Source organism: Rhinichthys klamathensis, unplaced genomic scaffold (genome assembly GCF_029890125.1).
Source record: "Rhinichthys klamathensis goyatoka isolate OS25496 unplaced genomic scaffold, OSU_Roscu_1.1 h1tg000108l_1, whole genome shotgun sequence".
NCBI classification, from domain to species: Eukaryota; Metazoa; Chordata; class Actinopteri; order Cypriniformes; family Leuciscidae; genus Rhinichthys; species Rhinichthys klamathensis.
This window is the reverse complement of record NW_026606646.1, coordinates 1,739,265-1,755,646: the sequence shown is the minus strand read 5'-3', so window position 1 is coordinate 1,755,646 and position 16,382 is coordinate 1,739,265. Positions and strand designations below refer to the sequence as shown.

At 44.6% G+C, this 16,382-nt stretch overlaps 2 non-coding genes across 2 annotated transcripts; both read left to right on the top strand.

Annotated features, from left to right (window-relative positions):
• The first annotated feature begins 9,737 nt into the window (after positions 1-9,737).
• LOC130087395 (5S ribosomal RNA) lies at positions 9,738-9,856 on the top strand. The gene has a single exon (XR_008807362.1). It is a non-coding gene; the product is annotated as a 5S ribosomal RNA (ribosomal RNA).
• Positions 9,857-12,838: 2,982 nt separating this feature from the next.
• Positions 12,839-12,957, top strand: LOC130087394 (5S ribosomal RNA). The gene has a single exon (XR_008807361.1). It is a non-coding gene; the product is annotated as a 5S ribosomal RNA (ribosomal RNA).
• Positions 12,958-16,382: the final 3,425 nt, after the last annotated feature.

The window sequence follows — 16,382 nt, the reverse complement described above, 5'->3', positions numbered from 1 at the left end:
TGCCCAGCGAGAGACGGTTCACGTCCCGTCTGCCCAGCGAGAGACTGTTCACGTCCCGTCTGCCCAGCGAGAGACTGTTCACGTCCCGTCTGCCCAGCGAGAGACTGTTCACGTCCCGTCTGCCCAGCGAGAGACTGTTCACGTCACGTCTGCCCAGCGAGAGACTGTTCACGTCACGTCTGCCCAGCGAGAGACGGTTCACGTCACGTCTGCCCAGCGAGAGACAGTACACGCTCTGTCTGCCCAGTCAGAGACTGAGCACGCTCTGTCTGCCCAGTCAGAGACTGAGCACGTCCAGTCTGCCCAGTCTGAGACAGATCCAGAAATGCCCATTTGTGTGGCCGCCAAGGCACTAACGGACTATTTGGAACGTCTGGCGCGGATCCTGGATATGTCGGTATCTGCTGTTTCCGAGTCAGAGCCAGTGTCCGCTGTTCCTGAGCCGGTGTCCGCTGTTCCTGAGCCGGTGTCCGCTGTTCCTGAGCCGGTGTCCGCTGTTCCTGAGCCGGTGTCCGCTGTTCCTGAGCCGGTGTCCGCTGTTCCTGAGCCGGAGTGTCCACCATGGCCACCTGAAGGGTTCTCACCACCATGGCCGCCCGAGGGAAAGTCTCCGCCCTGGCCGCCCGAGGGAAAGTCTCCGCCCTGGCCGCCAGAGGGAAAGTCTCCGCCCTGGCCGCCCGAGGGAAAGTCTCTGCCCGAGGGAAAGTCTCCGCCCTGGCCGCCCGAGGGAAAGTCTCCGCCCTGGCCGCCAGATGGACTGACATTTCCGCCCTGGCCTCCCGAACTGTCCATTTCCCCTGCCCCACCCTGGTCTGTCCTTCCTGTATCCCTTGTTCTTGTTCCCCTTCATGGACCTGGCCCACCATTCCTCCCCCGATCCTCCACCGTTCCACCTCCCTCCTGAATTCTTGTGTTGTGTTGTAACTATGTCGTGGAGCGTCTGGTAGCCGCTCCGTAGAGAGGGGGGTTATGTCACAGTGTCTGGTTGTGTTTCCCTTGTTTGTCACTAGAGGTCCTCGTTCTCAGGGTGTCTTTCACATTTGACTTCATTTCCCAGCATTCTGTCTGTCACTCATCAGTTCATTGCACTCAGCTGTTTCCCATCACCTTGTTAGATTGTGTGTGTGTATAAATACCCTGTCTGTTTTAGTATTTGTTACGGATTCCTTGTTATGTATCACACCACTTCGGATGTTTGTTCTTGCCTGTTTCTTGTTTTGTTTCTTGTGTTGGATTGCCTTTTGGATTTTGACCTTTGCTTGGACTGGATAATGATTTACGGATTTCCCTATTAAATACTGCATTTTTGGATCTACCCCTCTTTCCTGTGTGGATCGTGACATGTACACTGTGCAGCAAATAACCTGAACCTAGTGCTGAATGATGCAGTAAAAAACATTCCAGAAGTGTCACAGTTCTGACACCATCAAACATTTGTATGTGTTTTTGGCCACAGTATTAAAAGGTGGGCCATGCTCACTGGCATCGACTCCACAGAGCCCTCACTCGGGTGTCACACTGAAGCGACTATGTCCCACTCTTTGGTCCTTTAGATATGAATCCATTGTTGATATTCGGTACAGATATGTGGATATAATGAAAGCACTGCCAAAAATATATCTGACAAGTGACAAGAAGGATGAGCGTGGTAAAGCAGCAGGAATAAAGAAAATAAATTAAGAAATTCCCTTTCATTTTTCAAGTGATTCAGCAGACTAAAATTTTGGAGAGTGTGAATGCTGTATCTACAATGCTTCAAGCTACAAACGCTGACATGCAGAAGGCCGTGACATTGCTGAACAACACCATTCAGAGCTTGTCTGAGTATCGTGGCGCTTTCAGTTTTTGAAGGAAGTGGTATAATGAAAACCAAGCCGGTAAAAATACACCTGAAAGAAGGTGCGGAGCCATACACAGTACATACTGCGCGGAGAGTACCATTACCGCTGCTTTCTAAAGTTACAGCAGAACTGCAGAGAATGGAGGAACAAGGCGCTGTGGAAAGAGTCACACAGCCTACAGATTGGTGTGCACGCATGGTACCGGTCATGAAGCCCAATGGCACCGTCAGAATTTGTGTGGGGTTAAATAAACTGATTGACAACATAAAAAGAGAGAGATACATGCTTCCCACAACAGACGATATTCTAGCTAAATTAGCAGGAGCAAGCGTCTTTACATCATTAGATGCAGCGTCGGGATTTTGGCAGCTTCCGTTATGTAATGAGAGCAGCTTTCTGACAACATTCATCACTCTGGTGGGACACTATTGCTTTAAGAGGCTCCCATTCGGAATCAGCATAGCCCCGGAAATCTTCCAAAGGAAAATGAACGGACTTCTAATGGACATGGAAGGAGTTGCGGTGTACATGGATGATGTGATTGTGTATGGGAAGGATTGGGCCGAGCATGACAAACACCTGGAAAAAGTGCTGAAAAGGATGGAAAGTGTGGGGCTCAAATTGAATAAATAAAAGTGTGTATTCAGGAAAGCAAAGTTGAGTTTCCTGGGTCATGTCGTGGATGCACAAAGGGGTCAGAGCAGACCCTGGAAAGGTACGTGCAATAAGTGACCTGCAAGAGCCAAACAATGTAAATGAGTTGAGGAGGGCGTTAGGCCTCATAAATTACATGGATAAATACATCCCGAACTTGGCAACGAAGGGAGGTCCTTTGTATGAGCTGCTCAAAAATGGACGTGCATGGGACCAACCGCAGAAAAGCGCATTCAACACACTGAAAAGCTTGCTCACAAAAGCTCCAGTCCTGGCACACTATGACCTGGGAAAAGAAACAGTGGTATCAGCGGATGCTATCAGTTACGGTATCGGCGGCGTTTTACTGCAAAAACAGGACGACAGCTGGAAACCGGTCGCGTACTGTTCTAGAAGACTGACGGATTCTGAAACAAGATACTCCCAGATTGAGAAGGAATGCCTTGCAGGTGTATGGGCGTGTGAAAGGTTCCAGAAATACTAAGTGGGCATGGACACATTTAAATTGATCACTGATCACAAGCCATTAATACCACTGATCAATAGTAAAGACTTGGACACGGTGCCAGTAAGATGTCAGAGACTTTTGATGAGACTCACGCGGTTTAATGCGAAAGCGGAGTATGCACCTGGCAAAACTTGGTTGTTGCAAATGCACTGTCGCGTAGCCCATTGAACACTACGGAAGACTTCATGACAGCAGATGTGAGTTGTCACTTGAATGCAATCATCAGATGTCTGCCTGTGTCACAGCGTAAGTTGACAGAAATAAAAACGGAGACGCAAAAGGATAAGCAGCTGCAAACTGTAGAGAGATTCGTAACGTAAGGGTGGCCAGAATATGCTAAAAGCGTTCCTAGTAGTGTTCAGAGTTATTACAAATGGAAAGACTCTTTGTCAGTGAGTGAGGGACTGATTGTGCAGGGGAACCACATAAGCGGACCCCACTATCGGGGCCTTCCTGCCGTTCTGGTTGGCACAGGGACCGCCCGACCCAACAGTGCGTAGGAAATTGCCGGGCCCTACCCGTGTGCTGCTGCAACAATGGGACCGTGTGGTGGGAGCCGATGGACTGCTCTACCGCCGAACATTCCGGCCAGATGGGGGTGAAGAGGTGCGTCAGCTCTTGTTGCCTGCATGCCTAAAGAAGGAAGTCCTGCAGTAGCTCCACAACGACCATGGCCACCAGGGGGTTGAACGTACCACAGAGCTGATAAGACTGCTGTGCTATTGGCCAGGGATGGGGGAAGATATAAAGCAGTGGTGTCAGAACTGCGAGCGGTGTACCCTTGCGAAGTCTTCGCAACTCCGACCCCATGCACCGATGGGGCACCTCCTGACATCTCGTCCAAACCAGATACTGGCGGTGGATTTTACCTTCTTGGAGCCTGCAATGGATGGTAGAGAGCAAGTGTTGATCATGACTGATGTTTTTACTAAATTCACACAGGCCGTGCCCACCAGGGACCAGAAGGCAACAACTGTGGCCAATGTGCTCATCCGGGAGTGGTTCTTTCGTTTTGGGGTCCCAGCTCGCCTGCACTCTGATCAGGGACGCAGCATTGAGAATGCCATCATCCACCAGTTGTGTGCCCTGTACGGGATCCAGAAGACCAGGACCACCCTTACCACCCTCAGGGCAACGGCCAGTGTGAGCGTTTCAACCGCACGATGCACGATCTGCTCCGTACTCTGCCCATGGATTTGAAGCGCCGCTGGCCAGAGCACCTACCCCAATTAGTGTTTAGTTATAACACTGCTGTTCATCAGACAACTGCCGACTCACCGTATTACCTGATGTTAACCTACGTATTACCTAGAGTGTAACCGGCAGATTAGTTACTGTCGGGGTGAAGTTTGTCCCTCTGCAGTTATGGTAGTCTGCTGACGTCAAGTTTGTCCCTTGGCCGCTACGGTAGTCCACTGACGTCACGGTGGCTAGCAGCCGCTGGGTGGCTAACCATTCATTGGTAACTAAGTCAGTGGCTATAAAATAGGTTGTCACGGTCGGACAAAGAGAGAATCCCAGTGTCCGGACAACCATACTGTGTTTGTTATCGTGGAAGTGGTTCGCGTATACAACTAAGGGGTGAGACCGATTGCCAGACGCTTCCGGGTAGTCACGTTGGTTACTGCCGAAGGTCCTGGGCAAGGCACCCGCTGGTAGCGGTATATAAAGCCAGACGTGATACCTAAAAGTGGTGATTGTAGGATTCTGGAAGACCAGTGCAAGGGCGGTTTTTCCACCGGGTCATTTGATGCGCTACATTGAGACTGTTCCTGCTGCTTTGCCTTGCCTAAATTACGTGCATTAGTAGTTTAGTTTTTTATATTTTTTTTGGTTTTGTTTGTTGAGTTGCGCCGCGTGGTGATTTCCACCCGCTGTTCCGTTCGATCGAGGCGGTGTTGGCTGTTCCAGCATTTTAGGATCTGGCCCAACTGAAACTATTCTGCTGGCGATAATAACTTTTCTGTTTTTACCCGCCAGAGTATCCAGGGGCTGTTCACGAGCAGTGTTGGGCAAGTTACTTTTAAAAAGTAATTAGTTACAGTTACTAGTTACTACTTCCAAAAAGTAACTAAATTAGTAACTCAGTTACAAATTTTAAAAGTAACTAGTTACTTAAGAAAGTAACTATTGCGTTACTTTCAAGTAAAATTAAATTTTAAATGCTCAAATGTGACCCCACCTCTACCCCTCTTTAACGGAACTTAAAATACATGTGCATGTTCAATTATTTATGATAAATCTGAATATTATAATGAAATGGACACTTGACTTAATACAATACATTATTAACAGAAACATGAAACATTGTACACACATCTAAAAAAAAATGTTGCTGTGCTGTGTGACAAAGTGAGACTAGCCTCCAATCAAATGCCATGTATGTAGATATTATGTTTATATAGTGGATCAATGCAAATAACACAATAGATGTTTTGGAACTTTTGATATTTATTGCCCCTCAACAGGCCACAACTGGGCAAAATTAAATTAAGCTTGTTAAGCAATATACCAAAAAGAAATAATATATACACTCTTTGTCGTGCAAATAAAACAACAACAAAAAATTACTGAAAAAATGCTGTACTTCAAGTAGAACAGTGTAACAATATTAGGTGCTTTCAATGTAACTGGAAAGTGCAATGTATAGCAAAACGAAGGATATACATACGTTCCTTTAATTTATTGAAGGAAAAAGTAATGTATATAACGTTAGAGACGGCTACTTTTGGATTATTTGGGCTCGTCGCCATACCTGTCTCTCGTTGACTGACTGGCTTGTGTTGTTCCTTGTGTGTCCTGTCCTGTCCGACTATGCGTTATGATGGGTCGTTCGCAATTCATGAGCGTAGCCGTAAGTGATGATGGGTCGTTCGCGAATGAGCGTTAGTGATGATGGATCGACTCGTTCGCGAATGAGCTTTTGATGGGTCGTCCGCGATTCGCGAATGAGCCGGCTCTTTTAGGTGAACGTCGGGAGCTGGCTCGCATATCTGAAGAGCCGACTCTATTTTTACAAATTTAGCCTATAGAAATTAAATAATTATGTAATAAAAATTGAAATATTATAGTCAAAGTCATTTAAAGAGCCGTTTGTGAGCCAAAAGAGCCGGCTCTTTTCAGTGAGCTGAGTCAAAAGAGCCGAATGCCCATCACTACTATGCGTGCTTTCGAACACCCGCCCAACTCTACCTCTGATTGGCTTACAATGACATTTTACTCTACCTCAGCCAATCGTCAGCATTTATGCGCTTGTCTCGTGCTCTGCCCACTAACCAAGGAAGAACAGTAAAAAAGTATTTGCCTCTCGCTCAGAGATCTAGTTGGTCTGACGATGAAAAAACAGCTTCATCAGTTATAGTAACGCGCCGCATTTTTTTGGCAGTAACGGTAACGGCGTTATTAAGATGAGAAGAGTAATCAATTAGATTACTCGTTACTGGAAAAAGTAATGCCGTTAGTAACGGCGTTATTTATAACGCCGTTATTCCCATCACTGTTCACGAGAGGTTCCTGGGTCCGTCTTTGCGCACGGTGTATTATATCGGTAAACTGCACTCCACCATATATTGATTGAATCACTATTTGCAGTGGTGGTGCCTATGTATGTGTGTGTGTGGTTGACTTTAGGCATCAGAGTTCAGAGCACGGTTGGTGAGTTCCACACTATTTCTGGACAGGTAACCTACCCTGACAGCAAACCAACATTTTTCTATTAAATTATATATCATTGCTGGTAGCAGCCAACACCAGTCTGGGTCTTCCTCGTTTGCGGTCAAGCCTCTCCGCTTGTATTTCCCATGCCCATGGGATGATGCTGATGCTATTGATGATTTTACTTTTTATATGATGGCTCAATAAAACGTTGTTACCTTTTGTACGCAAAACACGTCTCTGTATAGTTTCATCTTGGGTGCATAACCACGAACTTGTTTGCCTTATATTAGAGATTCCGTAGTTAAGTACCAATATACATAAATCTTGGTGTGAGAGGCACCAGGTGGCGTAGTCGATTCGGTTCGGAGTCAGCCATGCTCGGGTCACAAAATGATTGCAAAGACAGAGTAATGTTGTGTTTAAAGAAAATATGTTCTGGTAAGTGAGTTCTAGAGAGTTAAATACATAGTCATCTTTGTTATGTAAGGTTACTGAAATATGGAGTTTTAGTCATAAGGTAACCAGAATTGTAACCTGAAGTATTGTACTAAAAGGGGAAGGTGTCAGGGTATTGTAAATTACCTATTTAGTTGTGATGTTATATCCAGTCCGCTAGGGGGACTCAATGAGTACAGAAAGCTATAGTGATAGCATCAGATGAGTACAGAGTTATGTAAACAAGCTGAATGCAGTTGTTCCGTGTGGTTCTTCAATAAACTAATCAGAGACGATTAATGCCTCCTTGCAAATGTATTCAAGACAGAAATGTCATTATGACTAGTTGTGTGAAGAAGAGCGCCTGTCCAACACAGAACGATATTTCAGAGTCAACATTTTTAACGCTAATCTAGACACAATAATCAACCAGCTTTCTCAAAGATTCAACAGTGTGCGAGCAACCTCTGACATGTTTGAGGCCCTACACCCCATGACTCTTCACCTCGCAAGTGATGATGAGCTGTATGTCAAGGCAAAACATCTGTCTGACCACTACAACAGGGACATATGATTTACATTTCCTGCACAACTACTGTCATTCAGGGCCTGTTTTAGAGCAAAAAATGCTCAGCAGTCCTCAATCTATCAACTTGCCAAGATGTTGATTGTGGACTCCATAACATCCACCCACGGTGAGGTGTGCACTGCTCTGCTATTATTTTTAACATTACCTGTGACAGTGGCAGCAGTATAAAGTTATGCCACTGATTACAACATAAACATGGTTTATCTGGACATTTCCTGAGGGATTAAAATGGCGTGATTAAAATGGCATGAAAAACATGCTAAACAATGTTTTATTAAAAATGTAAAAATGCAGAAAGTTTTTGATGGTTAGGTTTAGGCTTAGGGAATAGAATATACAGTTTGTCCAGAATAAAAACCATTATGATAATGAGTAGACCAACGTGTGTGTGTGTGTGTGTGTGTGTGTGTGTGTGTGTGTGTGTGTGTGTGTGTGTGTGTGTGTGTGTGTGTGCATCGGTATGTTTAGAAATACAGCTTCATCTAGCTTACTCACTGTTAAAAAAGAGCCTCTTTCCATCCATCATGTTATTCTTCTTCGCGCTTTATTTTATACAGTAAAGGGAGAATGGGTTCATTACAATTTTATTTCACTTCACTATTAATGGTTAAAACGTGTTCATGTATGTAAGATACAGAAATAAACTATTAAAATGAATTCCAAAGTGGTGTTTTGGGACCCCTCTAGCGTCCTGGCGGGCGCATGCCTTGCATGTGTGGGGACATAACGGTGCTTTTTAAACGAAATAATGAGGAATGTGTAAATTAAATATGCAATGCTAAACACATTAATCTAAAAACATTTTTGCTACTGTAGAAAGGTATGGCACCTTTTGTGAACTTTTTCTTCCTCCCAGTAAATGGATGTTATTTACTGGCTGCTTTTCTGCTGTTATCTCGGGACGCTAGTCCCGAGGTAAATAGCGTTCGTCAGCTCCAGTTTGTATCCAGCCTCTCACGGAGACTTCAGATCCCCCAACACCTGCGAAGAGACGACTCGACGCCTGTGAAGAGACGACTCAACGCCGGCGATATGTTATGCCCTAAATTAATACATGATGATTAACTGACTATATTCTTCTATGTACATTTCTGAAATGCACTTTCTGTAAAGCTGCTTTGAAACAATGTGTATTGTGAAAAGCGCTATACAAATAAATTTGAATTGAATTGAATTTGAATGTTATAGTGTATGTCGTTCTTGTTGTCTTCGAGTCACAGAGATAAAATTATTACTCATAGTTGTTTTAACCCAAATGGATTTCGTCCAATGTGATATAGACATATAGACTAAACAAGAAGCCTTAAATGTAGGATAACTTAAATAAAGGATGTTTTATTAACAAAGTTCGGGAGGAGCACGTTCAGTTAATTAACACGAGTGGAGTGCACTCAGCAATCAATGATAAGAGGTGTATACAGATTCAGCAATCTCACTTCACTCCATTGATAGTTTAGCAGCATCCCTCCACCGCCCCTTCTCCACACTTCCAGTCCTAAAACACTTACATAGAGGGGAGTACCCTGGGTTCGGAGCCCTCCCCCGGACAGCATGCCAAATACGCATGAAATCTTATCCACTCTAATTATATGTAAGTGTGAACTCGTGAATACAAGTTAACTGAAAACCATTAATTCGATTAAACTAAAACCTTTCATTGAAGTTAAATGAACACCATTGGTTCTAGTTGGTTTTACATGGTTGATTTTATTGGGTTTTATTTGTTCCTGTTTTGTTAAGATTACTTGTTTTAATCACATGAAACTGTCCATGAATGAATGAGTGTGACTGTGCATATGTGAACCCTGCTGGCTATTTGGAGACCACAGTTCACCCCACTTCAATGCATGGGTGAAGGGAGTCAGAGATAGGGGCCATTTGTCTGGAAAAAATGTTTAAATACACGAGTCCTCTCAGTTTTATATTCAAGGCTGCATGAAAACACTTGGTGGTTCCTGTTTGTCTTGCAGCTACAGACTGCTGGGACGTGTGTGAATGCAGGCCGAGCCCCGGTGTCCCTTCTTTAAATAGCTCTTTATTAGCTGAGATTCTCGCTTACGGCCATACCACCCTGAACACGCCCGATCTCGTCCGATCTCGGAAGCTAAGCAGGGTCGGGCCTGGTTAGTACTTGGATGGGAGACCGCCTGGGAATACCAGGTGCTGTAAGCTTTTGCTTTATCTTTACTAATACACTTTATGGCTCGGCTCCCATGGTTGTTCCTGCTTTATGCTTTTAAATTCAATTGCTTCATTTATTTGTCTTTCATTTCGCTTTCTTTCTGGCTTCTGTCTGCTTTCGGTGTGCAAAGGACAGCTCAGCCTCAGTCATTATTTCTTCCTCCTCCAGGGGGCGATCGACAGGCTTTTCTCTCTCTCAGTCTACAAGCAACACAGAACTCGAGCGCTTGTTCTTTTCTAACCCGCACCTTTCCTCAGCTTCAATTAGACCAGATGCTCCCAAACTTTTTTTATCAGCCAAACGCTCAGATTTTAACTTAATATTTCAAATTATAAAAATAAAGATATAAATATGTTGTATATTAGGTACAACTGTCCTGTGAAATACTTAAAAAGGAGTATTTGATACGCCTAATTAATGGCAAAATAATTATTTGATTTTACAAGTTATTGTTTACAAGTTATATAATTAAAAGTTACAAGCACTATAACTCCATATTTGTCATGAGTTTTGTCTACTTTATTAATGAAATGTTGATGTTCCTGAGAGTACAACTGGATGATTTACAAACTTTAGTTTACGGGTATTTGTGTGACAGTGAGAAAATGGAAGTATCCTAAATGGAACCAAACCTTATACTAATCTCAGTTTCAAAGATAAAGCCACTGACATAAATAATGCGGTTGTTAACGTGGATTTTAGTGTAAAAAAAAATGACTCGCTAAGCATTTTTGTGTAAAGTTATCCAGTTTCACAACTTTTACTAGTTGTATGAACAGTGGAAACTTAATGGCACCATTGATGCGCAGGAGAGGGACATGTGTGATGCTGCGCTTTTTTGGAGACAGGTGCTAGAGCACATTGTGCAACCTAGCGTTCTGGGGACACAGAGACATTTTGGGACAGCTGCTGGCAACCTATGACAGTTCAGTTCAGTTCAGTTTAGTCTTTATTGTCCCACCCGGGGAAATTTGATTTGCAATAGGGTCAAAAAACAAACATGCATGAGACAGCCGTTATATACAACCTTTTTTTGTTCGTCTAAAAGTACTCAATCAATAGTTGAAATGGTAGCCTCAACAATCTATCGTTTTAAGGAGCAGCTCAAGCTCAGTACAAATTTAGGGCATTAATTGCCGTGGGTGCAAAGGAAAATTTGTATCTGTTAGTTTTTATTATGGGCAATCTGTATTTTCTCCCAGAGGGGAGAAGAACAAATTCCTCCAACAGAGGGTGGTCAGGGCTAGCTATGATTAGATAGTCTGAGCCTTACATATAACTTGTCTTTTGTAGATGTCTGCCAAGGAAAGTTGTTTAGTTCCAATTATTTTGCTGGCTACCTTAACAATGTTAGACAGTTTATTTTTACTTTGCACCGTAAGATTCCCATACCAAGCTATGCAACAAAAAGTTCAAATTGATTCAATAAAAGATTTATAAAGTAGAGTCATCAAAGTTTTGTCCACATTAAAGGTATTCAGGCTGCGCAGAAAATGAAGCCTCTGAAGACCCTTCTTGTAGACAGCGGAAGTGTTAAGGTCAAAGTTCAAGTTTTTGTCAATGACTGTTCCTAGGTATTTGTAACACTCCACTGTCTCAATAAGTGAGCCCTCGATTGTTGTTGAAGATGTAGAGTGGAGAGTTTTTCTGAAGTCTATGACCATGTTTTTGGTTTTAAGGACATTTAACTTTAAGAAGTGGTGGTCACACCAATCAACAAAGTCGTTCAAAACAGGCCCATGGTCAGCCTCTCCATCCTGGAGCAGACTGACTAGTACTGTATCGTCCGCAAACTTCAGAAGAAACCTGTTATTGTGGTGACTCCTACAGTCATTTAGGAGATACAATAGTGGGGACAGGACACACCCCTGGGGTGAGCCTGTAGATGACAATCGCTTCTGAGATAGAACGCCATTAACGCTGACTGACTGGGGCCTAAATGTTAAAAAATCCAGTACCCATTTTAAAAATCTACAAATAAAAGCCTTGCATGGGTTTTTTTCCCCTCAAGATGCTTATACATAAGATTAAGTAAGGTATAGTAGTAGCATTGTCTACTCCTCTATTAACCTGATATGCAAATTGCATTGGGTCAAGCATGCCATGAACCTTTACAGACAGGATTTGCTTGACTAATCGCTCAAAGGTCTTCATCACTGATGTTAAGGCTACAGGCCTAAGGTCATTAAGCTCTTTTGGGTATCTGTTCTTGGCCACAGGTACAACTACAGATTCCTTCCACAGTGTTGGGACCTTATGCTGGGAAAATGACATGTTAAAAAGATCAGTAAAATTGTCACATAATTGATCTGCACAGACTTTTAGAAATTTACCCGTTATCCTATCAGACCCTGTGCTGCAAGAGCAGATCAAACGGCCCAAGGGGTCAATTAAATACCTCAGTCCCTCTATCCAAAATAAGCTCATTTATATTTTGTCACAGCGTTCAGCAGGAGATTACGACTGAAATCAACCAAGCGCCATTTTTTTCAATTATACCACACAAGCCCTGTCCAAGCGATACCAACTTGGTCAAGTTTACAGATATGTCAGCACCATAGTGAGGAACACATTGGACATAGCTATCGATATTAAAGTAGCTGAAGCTTTTCTCGGATTTCAGAAAACATCTGACAGATCTGCAAGTGAACTGGAAAACAAAATCCTCGACAGCATTAATATCACTCTCTATAATATAGCCTACCATTTTAAATTTTATTTCACTTCACTATTAATGGTTAAAACGTGTTGATGTATGTAAGATACAGAAATAAACTATTAAAATTAATTCCAAAGCGGTGTTTTGGAATTTTTTTAAATACACGAGTCCTCTCAGTTTCATATTCAAGGCTGCATGAAAACACTTGGTGGTTCCTGTTTGTCTTGCAGCTACAGACTGCTGGGAAGTGTGTGAATGCAGGCCGAGCCCCAGTGTCCCTTCTTTAAATAGCTCTTTTTTGGCTAAGACTTTTGCTTACGGCCATACCACCCTGAACACGCCCGATCTCGTCCGATCTCGGAAGCTAAGCAGGGTCGGGCCTGGTTAGTACTTGGATGGGAGACCGCCTGGGAATACCAGGTGCTGTAAGCTTTTGCTTTATCTTCACTAATACACTTTATGGCTCGGCTCCCATGGTTGTTCCTGCTTTATGCTTTTAAATTCAATTGCTTCATTTATTTGTCTTTCATTTCGCTTTCTCTCTGGCTTCTGTCTGCTTTCGGTGTGCAAAGGACAGCTCAGCCTCAGTCATTATTTTTTCCTCCTCCAGGGGGCGATCGACAGGCTTTTCTCTCTCTCAGTCTACAAGCAACACAGAACTGGAGCGCTTGTTCTTTTCTAACCCGCACCTTTCCTCAACTTCAATTAGACCAGATGTTCCCAAACTTTTTTTGTCAGCCGAACGCTCAGATTTTATCTTAATATTTCAAATTATAAAAATAAAGATATAAATATGTTGTATATTAGGTACAACTGTCCTATGAAATACTTTAAAAGGAGTATTTGATACGCCTAATTAATTGCAAAATAATTATTTGATTTAACAAGTTATTGTTTACAAGTTAGCCTATATTTAAAAGTTACAAGCACCATAACTCCATATTTGTCATGATTGTGTTGTCTACTTTATGAATGAATGAAATGGTGATGTTCCTGAGAGCACAACTGGATGATTCACAAACTTTAGCTTACGGGTATTTGTGTGACAGTGAGAAAATGGAAGTATCCTAAATGGGACCAAACCTTATACTATAGTTTCAAAGATAAAGCCACTGACATAAATAATGCGGTTGTTAACGTGGATTTTAGTGTTAAAAAATAACTTGCTAAGCATTTTTGTGTAAAGTTATCCAGTTTCACAACTTTTACTAGTTGTATGAACAGTGGAAACTTAATGGCACCACCATTGATGTGCAGTTGGAGAGGGACGTGTGTGATGCTGCGCTTTTTTGGAGACAGGTGCTAAAGCACATTGTGCAACCTAGCGTTCTGGGGACACAGACATTTTGGGACAGCCAAACAGTGGGAATTTCCTTGCCATTATTGTGCGGGAGGGCAGGCCAGGATCAGGGAAAAAGAGACACTTGCAACGTATGTACTGTCACAGTGTCTGGTTGTGTTTCCCTTGTTTGTCACTAGAGGTCCTCGTTTTCACGGTGTCTTTCACATTTTACTTCATTTCCCAGCATTCTGTCTGTCACTCATCAGTTCATTGCACTCAGCTGTTTCCCATCACCTTGTTAGATTGTGTGTGTGTATAAATACCCTGTCTGTTTTAGTATTTGTTACGGATTCCTTGTTATGTATCACACCACTTCGGATGTTTGTTCTTGCCTGTTTCTTGTTTTGTTTCTTGTGTTGGATTGCCTTTTGGATTTTGACCTTTGCTTGGACTGGATAATGATTTACGGATTTCCCTATTAAATACTGCATTTTTGGATCTACCCCTGTTTCCTGTGTGGATCGTGACAGAAGGAATCCGTCAAAACCAAGATCCAGCGGTATGTTTTTTAATATCTCTTCCCCAGCCACCGAGCGGGAGAGAAGGGAGTTTTTTGAGGGGACCCGGTTGGTCAAGTTTCGCGGGACCGCAATGGAGGAGGTGGTCGAGAGGAATCTCAATACCATTATCCACTCAGGCCCCTCTTCGACCCTGGGCTGGTGAGATCCAGTCCAGAGTTGCATCCGGCGCTGTTTCCGTCCAGCCCAGAGTGCGCACTTCACCAGCAGAAACGGCGGAGGAGGAGGAAGACCTCTAGCCTCCTCAAAGGCCCGGAGGCCATGTCCCAGCGGCCCACGGCTTTTCTGGAGGCTGATTCAGAGATGGTTCAAGTCACGTCTGCCCAAACAGAGACTGTTGACGTCCCGTCTGCCCAGTCAGAGAATGGTCACGTCCCGTCTTCCCAGTCAGAGATTGTTCACGTCACGTCTGCCCAGTCAGATACTGTTCACGTCCCGTCTGCCCAGCGAGAGACTGTTCACGTCCCGTCTGCCCAGCGAGAGACGGTTCACGTCCCGTCTGCCCAGCGAGAGACTGTTCACGTCCCGTCTGCCCAGCGAGAGACTGTTCACGTCCCGTCTGCCCAGCGAGAGACTGTTCACGTCCCGTCTGCCCAGCGAGAGACTGTTCACGTCCCGTCTGCCCAGCGAGAGACTGTTCACGTCACGTCTGCCCAGCGAGAGACGGTTCACGTCACGTCTGCCCAGCGAGAGACAGTACACGCTCTGTCTGCCCAGTCAGAGACTGAGCACGCTCTGTCTGCCCAGTCAGAGACTGAGCACGTCCAGTCTGCCCAGTCTGAGACAGATCCAGAAATGCCCATTTGTGTGGCCGCCAAGGCACTAACGGACTATTTGGAACGTCTGGCGCGGATCCTGGATATGTCGGTATCTGCTGTTTCCGAGTCAGAGCCAGTGTCCGCTGTTCCTGAGCCGGTGTCCGCTGTTCCTGAGCCGGTGTCCGCTGTTCCTGAGCCGGTGTCCGCTGTTCCTGAGCCGGTGTCCGCTGTTCCTGAGCCGGTGTCCGCTGTTCCTGAGCCGGAGTGTCCACCATGGCCACCTGAAGGGTTCTCACCACCATGGCCGCCCGAGGGAAAGTCTCCGCCCTGGCCGCCCGAGGGAAAGTCTCCGCCCTGGCCGCCCGAGGGAAAGTCTCCGCCCGAGGGAAAGTCTCCGCCCTGGCCGCCCGAGGGAAAGTCTCCGCCCTGGCCGCCAGATGGACTGACATTTCCGCCCTGGCCTCCCGAACTGTCCATTTCCCCTGCCCCACCCTGGTCTGTCCTTCCTGTATCCCTTGTTCTTGTTCCCCTTCATGGACCTGGCCCACCATTCCTCCCCCGATCCTCCACCGTTCCACCTCCCTCCTGAATTCTTGTGTTGTGTTGTAACTATGTCGTGGAGCGTCTGGTAGCCGCTCCGTAGAGGGGGGGTTATGTCACAGTGTCTGGTTGTGTTTCCCTTGTTTGTCACTAGAGGTCCTCGTTCTCACGGTGTCTTTCACATTTGACTTCATTTCCCAGCATTCTGTCTGTCACTCATCAGTTCATTGCACTCAGCTGTTTCCCATCACCTTGTTAGATTGTGTGTGTGTATAAATACCCTGTCTGTTTTAGTATTTGTTACGGATTCCTTGTTATGTATCACACCACTTCGGATGTTTGTTCTTGCCTGTTTCTTGTTTTGTTTCTTGTGTTGGATTGCCTTTTGGATTTTGACCTTTGCTTGGACTGGATAATGATTTACGGATTTCCCTATTAAATACTGCATTTTTGGATCTACCCCTCTTTCCTGTGTGGATCGTGACATGTACACTGTGCAGCAAATAACCTGAACCTAGTGCTGAATGATGCAGTAAAAAACATTCCAGAAGTGTCACAGTTCTGACACCATCAAACATTTGTATGTGTTTTTGGCCACAGTATTAAAAGGTGGGCCATGCTCACTGGCATCGACTCCACAGAGCCCTCACTCGGGTGTCACACTGAAGCGACTATGTCCCACTCTTTGGTCCTTTAGAT